The sequence below is a fragment of the Rutidosis leptorrhynchoides genome, chromosome 2 (assembly GCF_046630445.1).
Source record: "Rutidosis leptorrhynchoides isolate AG116_Rl617_1_P2 chromosome 2, CSIRO_AGI_Rlap_v1, whole genome shotgun sequence".
Classification (NCBI taxonomy): domain Eukaryota; kingdom Viridiplantae; phylum Streptophyta; class Magnoliopsida; order Asterales; family Asteraceae; genus Rutidosis; species Rutidosis leptorrhynchoides.
The window spans coordinates 362,193,474-362,201,619 of NC_092334.1; the positions used below are offsets into that span (position 1 = coordinate 362,193,474).

An 8,146-nucleotide genomic window follows, 5' to 3' on the forward strand; every position below is an offset into this window, starting at 1 on the left:
GATTAGTTCTTCGCTCTTCCTCCCTTCGGGATTGAGCCGAGGAGGAAGATGGAGCATCAAATCTGCTTCTCTACACACATGAAACAAAAAACCAAACCAAACACAAAACATCGAAAAGTTAGCGTTAGAAAAATGAACATGTTCCACATACTTGCACCAAGCACCATTAATACTCGTCTCAACTTCTATTAGGTATTTAGACAAAAGCAAGTATTGACAACATATGTTTGTGTTCCATGGTATCAAATTCAAACCAATTATCAAAACAACATATCATGTAAACGTCCCATTTATCAATCTCCATGTAACTCAATTGCACAAAATCATCTAACTAATTAACTTACTCCATGAAAAATAAACCATTTCAATAACTTAATAAACATCTCATAAATCACATAAATCATCATGTTCTACCAATTTCCAAAATCACAAATGACCCGCCCAAATCACCCCACACTATCCTAAAGCATGTATCTATTAGCAAACATCTCCCTAACAAGCAATATCCCCAAACATTCAACATCAAATTCGGATTTATCACTACCCTAATCTTAAGAATCAATATTATGTATAAACTACACAAGTATTCATGAAGAAAACACAATAATATCATATTCATCAACAATTCATTACATACTAAAGCATAAAAGTTTCAATTAAACAAACCCCTTAAGATTCCAAACATGAACCCTAGAATTAATACAATTAATCAAGAAACATGAGAGAAAAAGCAAGAGATTAGTCAAAATCGGACCTTAACCGGCATGTTTGCATAATGAATTGAAGAAATTAGGTAGCAATTAGTGTTAATTGAACTAGGGTTTGAGAGATTTAATGTTGCTTGAGAGATAAGTGTGAGAGTGGTGGGTGAAAAACTGATCCAAAACCCCTAAAAAGACTTATAATCCCGTCGGGTATTTAGTGGGTCGGGTTGACTCATTTAATTTAAAACCTAAACCGGGGGAGTGGAACCTGTGCAACCGATCTGTAGCGCCGCGACATAAGTCGCTGCGCCGCGGCAGACAACTACACCTGATTCTGATTCTTTAAAAATACGTAACCCACAAAACCCTTGAAATCTCGCGCCGCGACCTCAAATGTCGCGCCGCGGCAATGCTCGTGTTTGAAACCCCTTTTTAAATGGCTTTCTGTAACCAAAACCTGTTTTATACCGCGCCGCGACCCCAATTGTCGCGCCGCGGCAATGCCCTGGAACTGGTACCTCGATTTTTTTTTCAAACTATGCCGCAAACTTCAATACCTTAAACACCAAAACGACCAACAAAACAAGCAAGTAATCTATCATAATTAATCATTTAGCATTTAAGACTCAGCAAACCCATGATTAACCCTATTAATACAACCTATACAATAATGTGAACCATGTTTAACGAGTCGTTCACAAAACTCGTTTCCAACTTTAAGTAACCTTAGGATCGGGTTCAACATGAACCCCGTCATCAATCACCATCGGACCATCAAAATACTTCTTCACACGATGTCCGTTAACCTTAAACGTAGTATCGCTTATGTTTTTCAACTCAATTGTACCATACGGGTACACCTTAACAACCTCAAATGGTCCCGTCCACCGGGACTTAAGTTTTCCCGGTAGAAGCTTTAATCTAGAGTTAAACAAAAGCACTCGATCGCCTTCATTAAAATCTTTTGGACCCTTTAACTTCCTATCATGCCATTGCTTGGTTTTCTCTTTATAAATTAACGAATTCTCATACGCATCAAGGCGTAATTCACCAAGCTCATTCAATTGCCCCGCCCTTAGGCGTCCGGCTTCCTTCAAATCCAAATTGCACTTTTTAAGTGCCCACATAGCCTTATGCTCAATCTCCAACGGAAGATGGCACACTTTCCCATAAACCAACCGATAAGGAGTGGTACCAATTGGCGTTTTGTAGGCGGTTCGAAACGCCCACAAAGCTTCATCGAGCTTGTTCGCCCACTCCTTCGGATTCGACCCCACCATCTTCTCTAGAATCCCCTTGAGAGCTCGATTGGTATTCTCAACTTTTTCGCTCGTTTGGGGATGGTATGAAGTAGAAACTTTATGGAGAACTCCATATCGCTTCAATACCTTCTCCATTTGAGCGTTACAAAAATGAGTACCCCTATCGCTAATCAAAGCTTTAGGGGTTTCAAATCGAGAGAATAAACGCTTAAGGAAGGTAATTACAACTCGTGCATTGTTTGTGGGTAAAGCTTGCGCTTCGGCCCATTTAGACACGTAGTCAATGGCAACGAGTATGTAACTATAATTCTGAGATTTCGGAAATGGCCCCATAAAGTCAATTCCCCAAACGTCAAATATTTCGCAAACTTGGATGCTTTGCTGAGGCATCTCATCCCGTTTGGTGACTTTACCGGCCCTTTGACAAGAATCGCACGACTTGCAAATCCAGTGGGCATCCTAGAAAATTGTCGGCCAAAAGAAGCCGGCATCATAGACTTTACGCCCCGTGATTTGGGGTCCAAAATGCCCACCGGTAGGCCCACTATGGCACTCGGTCAAAATACGCATACACTCCTCACCGGAAACGCACCGGCGGATAACCCCATCGGGACAACAACGAAAAAGATAGGGAGCCTCCCAGAAATAGTACTTAAGGTCACTGAAGAATTTCTTCCTCTTTTGATGCGACCACCATTTTTCCAAGAATCCCCCAACAAGATAATTAGCAATGTCTACGTACCACGGCTCATCCACCTTGTCCATCGCCATGAGATATTCATCGGGAAAATCATCATGGATACTCGATTCGTGAAGGACTTCGAGATTTGGGTTCTCGAGTCTAGACAAGTGGTCAGCCGCTAGATTTTCAGCACCCTTCTTATCCTGGATCTCGATGTCGAATTCTTGCAAAAGCAAGATCCATCTAAGCAGTCGAGGTTTCGCATCTGGTTTCGAAAATAGGTACTTCAGAGCAGAATGGTCCGTAAAAACTATCGTCTTAGACAAGACTAAGTAGGACCTGAACTTATCAAAAGAAAAGACCACCGCAAGGAGCTCCTTTTCAGTGGTAGTATAATTCAATTGTGCTCCCTGCAAGGTCTTGCTTGCATAGTAAATGGGTCGGAAGTGTTTCTCGACCCTTTGACCCAAAACAGAGCCAACAGCAAAATTGGAAGCATCGCACATAAGCTCGAATGGAAGGGACCAATTCGGAGCAATTATGATTGGTGCATTGATCAGTTTCTCCTTAAGAAGATTGAATGCCTTTTGGCACTCGTCGGAGAAATTCCACGGCGTGTCCTTTTCAAGGAGTTTGTTCATCGGGTTAGCGATTTTAGAAAAATCCTTAATAAACCGCCGGTAAAAACCCGCGTGCCCGAGAAAACTCCGAACACCCTTAACATCGGTGGGAGGTTCTTAATAGCCGTTACCTTCACAGGATCCACCTCAATACCGTCCTTGGAAATCTTGTGCCCGAGAACTATGCCCGCTTGAACCATGAAATGACACTTCTCCCAATTGAGCACAAGATTAGACTTTTCACACCGTTCCAACATCCGTTCTAAATTCAGAAGACATGAATCAAAAGTGTCACCGAAGACCGAAAAGTCATCCATGAACACCTCCATGCAATCCTCTATCATATCGTAGAATATGGCCATCATGCACCTTTGAAAAGTGGCCGGAGCATTGCAAAGGCCAAAGGGCATGCGTCGGTATGAAAATGTGCCATACGGGCACGTGAAAGTAGTTTTCTCCTGGTCCTCGGGAGAGATAGGAATTTGGAAATAGCCCGAAAAACCATCAAGAAAACAATAAAAGCTGTTTCCCGCTAACCTCTCTAGCATTTGATCCATGAAAGGTAACGGGAAGTGGTCTTTACGTGTGGCGTCGTTCAACTTTCGATAGTCAATACAAACACGCCACCCCGTGACAGTCCTAGTGGAAATTAACTCATTTTTATCATTGGTGGTAAGAGTCATACCACCTTTCTTAGGTACACAGTGTACCGGGCTAATCCAAGGACTGTCAGAGATCGGGTAAATCAGACCTGCATCGAGGAGCTTAATGATCTCTTTCTTCACGACATCTTGCATGTGCGGGTTCAACCTCCTTTGACGTTGCACCACAGGTTTGGAGTTATCCTCCATTAGGATTTTGTGGGTGCAATAGGAGGGACTAATACCCTTAATGTCGTGAATTTTCCACGCAATGGCCGGTTTATGGGCCTGCAGCATGGTTACAAGCTCAGTTTTCTGACCTGTAGTAAGAGAAGAAGAAATAATTACCGGAAGCTTAGATTCCTCCTGCAAATAAGCGTATTCCAAATGATCTGGAAGTGGCTTCAATTCTAACTCGGGAGGTTCTTCAATTGAAGACTTGCTCCGGTAATCTGCATCGCGCTCGAGTTCTTTGAACTCCTCCTCAGTCGGCTCATAGCCGTTTTCCATCAAGGTGGTCAAAATATCCACCTCCTCAACCTGCAACTCTTCATCAATTTCAACCAATGAACACTCTCCTGAACCCTGTAACTCTGGGAATTCCTGCAACAACTCAGAGTGGACATTCACAGTGTTAAGAAAATAGCATACATCATCGGTGTACGCAGGGTATTTTAAAGTATGGTCGATTGAAAAAGTTGCATGCAAATTATCTATCCGAAGGGTCAACTGTTGGCCATATACATCAATGATACACCTCGCAGTATTTAAAAATGGCCGACCCAAAATCAGTGGAATCCTATCATCCACTTCCATATCTAACACCACAAAATCGGCCGGGAAAACCAACGACCCGGTCTTAACTAGCATATTCTCGATAATTCCACGAGGGAATTTAATAGAGCGGTCTGCTAGCTGAATAGCCATTCGCGTGGGTTTCAACTCCCCGGGGTCTAGCTTCAAATAAATAGAGTAGGGCATTAAATTTATGCTAGCCCCCAAATCTGCCAACGCCCGCATACAATCCAAGTTACCCAATAAACAAGGAATGGTAAAACTCATAGGATCCTCAAGCTTCTCTGGAAGCTTGTTTGCAACTATCGCTGAGCATGCGGCATTCAACCTGACTGAAGAAACGTTCTCCAGCTTCTTCCTGTTAGTTAACAAGTCCTTAAGAAACCTTGCATACTTGGGCATACCTGCAATCACATCAATAAAAGGCAAATTAATGTTAACTTTTTTAATCAAGTCCATGAACTTGGACTTTTCTGCCTCTAGCTTCTCCAGTCTCTGCTTCCTCGGGAATGGGAGCGGTGGTTGATACTCTTTAACTACCGGTTTAGCAGCAACAGTTTCCGGTACCCTCACAATCTTCTCAATCACCTGTTCCGGCTCTTTATCCCCCTCCGGTTCACTAACAATAACCGGCTCACTATCCTTAACCAACGGCACTCGTAAATCATCCTCATCGGGCTTACTAAGTGAATCATATGCTAAACCACTGCGTGTAGTGATAGCATTAACGTGCCCATTCTTTGGGTTATTATCAGTTTTACTCGGTAACTCCCCCGGTTTCCTCACATTATTCTGACTAGCAAGCTGACCAATTTGTTTCTCTAGATTCTGAATCGCTGCTTGTTGATTTCGAAACATTTGATCATTCTTCTCATTGTTCTGAGTAACAGTAGTAACAAGCTGAGTTTGAGATATCACAAGCTTCTCGATCATAGCTTCAAGATTGGACTTTTTCTCTTCGGCTTGGGGTTTCTGAAAATACCCTGGAGCTTGCTGTTGATATCCTCCACTAGAACCTGGCTGGAACCTCGAACCTTGATTACCTTGAGGATTATAGGGATTGTTGAAATTCCTATTAAACTGCGCACGTCCCTGAAACTGATTGTTGTTCTGCTGACTAATATAAGCTATCTCTTCCTTCTGATTCATAGTCAAACCTGCATCACAATCTTTTGCCAGATGTAATCCCCCACAATACTCACAACCAACCTTCATACCATGAATATCCTTATTTATCTTCTCCAAATTCCTACCAAAGGAATCCAGCTTAGCACTTATAGACCCAAAATCGTCATATGCACCATGGGTTTCGGTCTTCTTAACTGAAGCTGAATGGAATGACTCATGATCTTGATGCCATTCGTGAGAGTAAGCAGCTTGCTTTTCAATTATCTCTAGCGCCTCTTCTTTGGTCTTATCCATTAACGTACCACCTGCTGCTTGATCAATAGTCTGACGAGTCAGAATATCACACCCCTTGTAGAAAATCTGAACCTTCTGTAAATCATTCAACCCGTGTTGAGGACATGAGCGTAACAAAGTAGCAAAACGGTCCCAAGCATCAAATAATGTCTCACTGCTCTTTTGTCTAAATTGTGAAATTTCTGCTTGAAGTCTAGCAGCTCGGGACACAGGGAAAAACTTCGATAAAAACTTATCCTCCAAAGTCTCCCAAGAGGTAATCGTGCCCTCTGGTTGCTTATCTACCCATCTCTTGGCTTCTCCCTTAAGAGTCCAAGGGAAAAGCCTTGTCTTGACTGAAGTATCGGCAACCTCATGCAACTTAAATAAATTGCAAACATCATTAAAATTACGAAGATGCTCGTTAGCATCCTTAGTATCCTTGCCATAAAATCTGCAATCAGAAGAAATCAAATTCAGGATCGGCCCTGTAATTTGAAAAGGCTGAGTGATGTTCGGTTGAGTAATCGAGTTGCCTTGGCCCCCTCGTGTGGCCTTCAACTTTTGTGCCATAGTCTGAGGACGAGGTGGTTGTTCTTGATCAGTCATATCTTCAGTCTCTAAAAGATCTAAGGAAATGTAAGATTCTTATTCTTCTCTGATTTCAGGTGGTGTATCGGGCACCACAGTCTCAGAACTCCTTCCCAAATTAATTATATTAGCACTTGAAGAAAAAGATGAATCCACTGTAGACTGTTGTTCGTGACTTAACGCTCTGAATAACTCTCTTTCGGGTTCTGCAAATGGCTGAAGAATCGGAGAATTAGAAGAACGCGTATGTGGCATGCACTACCTGTTACCTGCGAAATCACAACTAACAACTGATTAAACGCACCGATTCAACTGAGAATATACGAAAAGAAATAATAAACTATAACTAAACTAAGAACAATTAGATAACAATCTTAATTTTCGACACAACTGTCCCCGGCAGCGGCGCCAAAAACTTGATGTGTAAAATCTAGTATATAATTTATCTCTGGAAAATGCCGGTTTAAAGATTACTACACGCTAACGGGCAGTGTACCCGATCGTGTAATAGTATAAAATTGGTAATTCCGAAATCGTTCCAAGGATAGTTTTAACGTGAGCATTAAGATTGTAACTAATAAAATAAACTAAGTTAATCTATGAAAATCGAAAGTACGAGATAGTTTGTTTTGGTGGCTATTTAACGATTAGCCAAATCATAGATTGATTAAAAGTAAAAGACGATATTTTTGTATTTTTAAGTTTATAAAAATAAATGCTGACTCAACAAAAAGTAAAGATATTTGAATTCAATAGATAAAAGAATGTTCGCCTAGATCTCCTATTCGCAGTGTTGGATGATTTGTTATTAAGCACTAGTTCTATTTATCAATGCATGCAATTATAGAGTCGGTTTACCCAGAGTTCTCTTTTAGCAAACACGACAAACTTAGATTTATTGGCTTAGGGTTCCCTCTCACCAAAGACCTCTTTCGTTTGTGACTTAGTAATTAACTAATTATAAGATTAAGATTCAATTGGTTACGAGTTCGCTCCACACAATTCACCCCTATTTTGTTCAATCAATGTTACCCGGTTTACCCTCTTGGTCCAGTAAGCACCCAATCGGTTAAGACAAATCAATTGGAAATTAGATCACTAAATTGAAACAGGGTTCCCTTTGTTCAAACAAGATTCACTAATCAACCTAGTAACAATAATCAACACCCACAAGAATGGTTCTTAATCAAAACTCATAATTATCATGTATTAATTAATAAAGCTACAAAGTATCATCCAAACACATGCAAATATTCAATCTAGACAAACATTAAAAGTTTAGCCAAAAATCAAGGCTAGAACAAAAATCACAATCAAAGTAATAGAAGAATTCATTGTTTTAAGCAAAGAGATTAACCTAATTAATGATTGAATCTTGAACGATAAACGGATCGAGACTTGTTTCCGGAATGATTGATGTGTTAGAATGACCTTGAAGTTCTTCAAAGAT

General features: G+C 40.9%; 1 non-coding gene across 1 annotated transcript; it reads left to right on the forward strand.

Moving 5' to 3' along the window:
* The first annotated feature begins 6,214 nt into the window (after window positions 1-6,214).
* LOC139894883 (small nucleolar RNA R71) lies at window positions 6,215-6,321 on the forward strand. Its single transcript, XR_011775361.1, has one exon. It is a non-coding gene; the product is annotated as a small nucleolar RNA R71 (small nucleolar RNA).
* The last annotated feature ends 1,825 nt before the right edge of the window (window positions 6,322-8,146 follow it).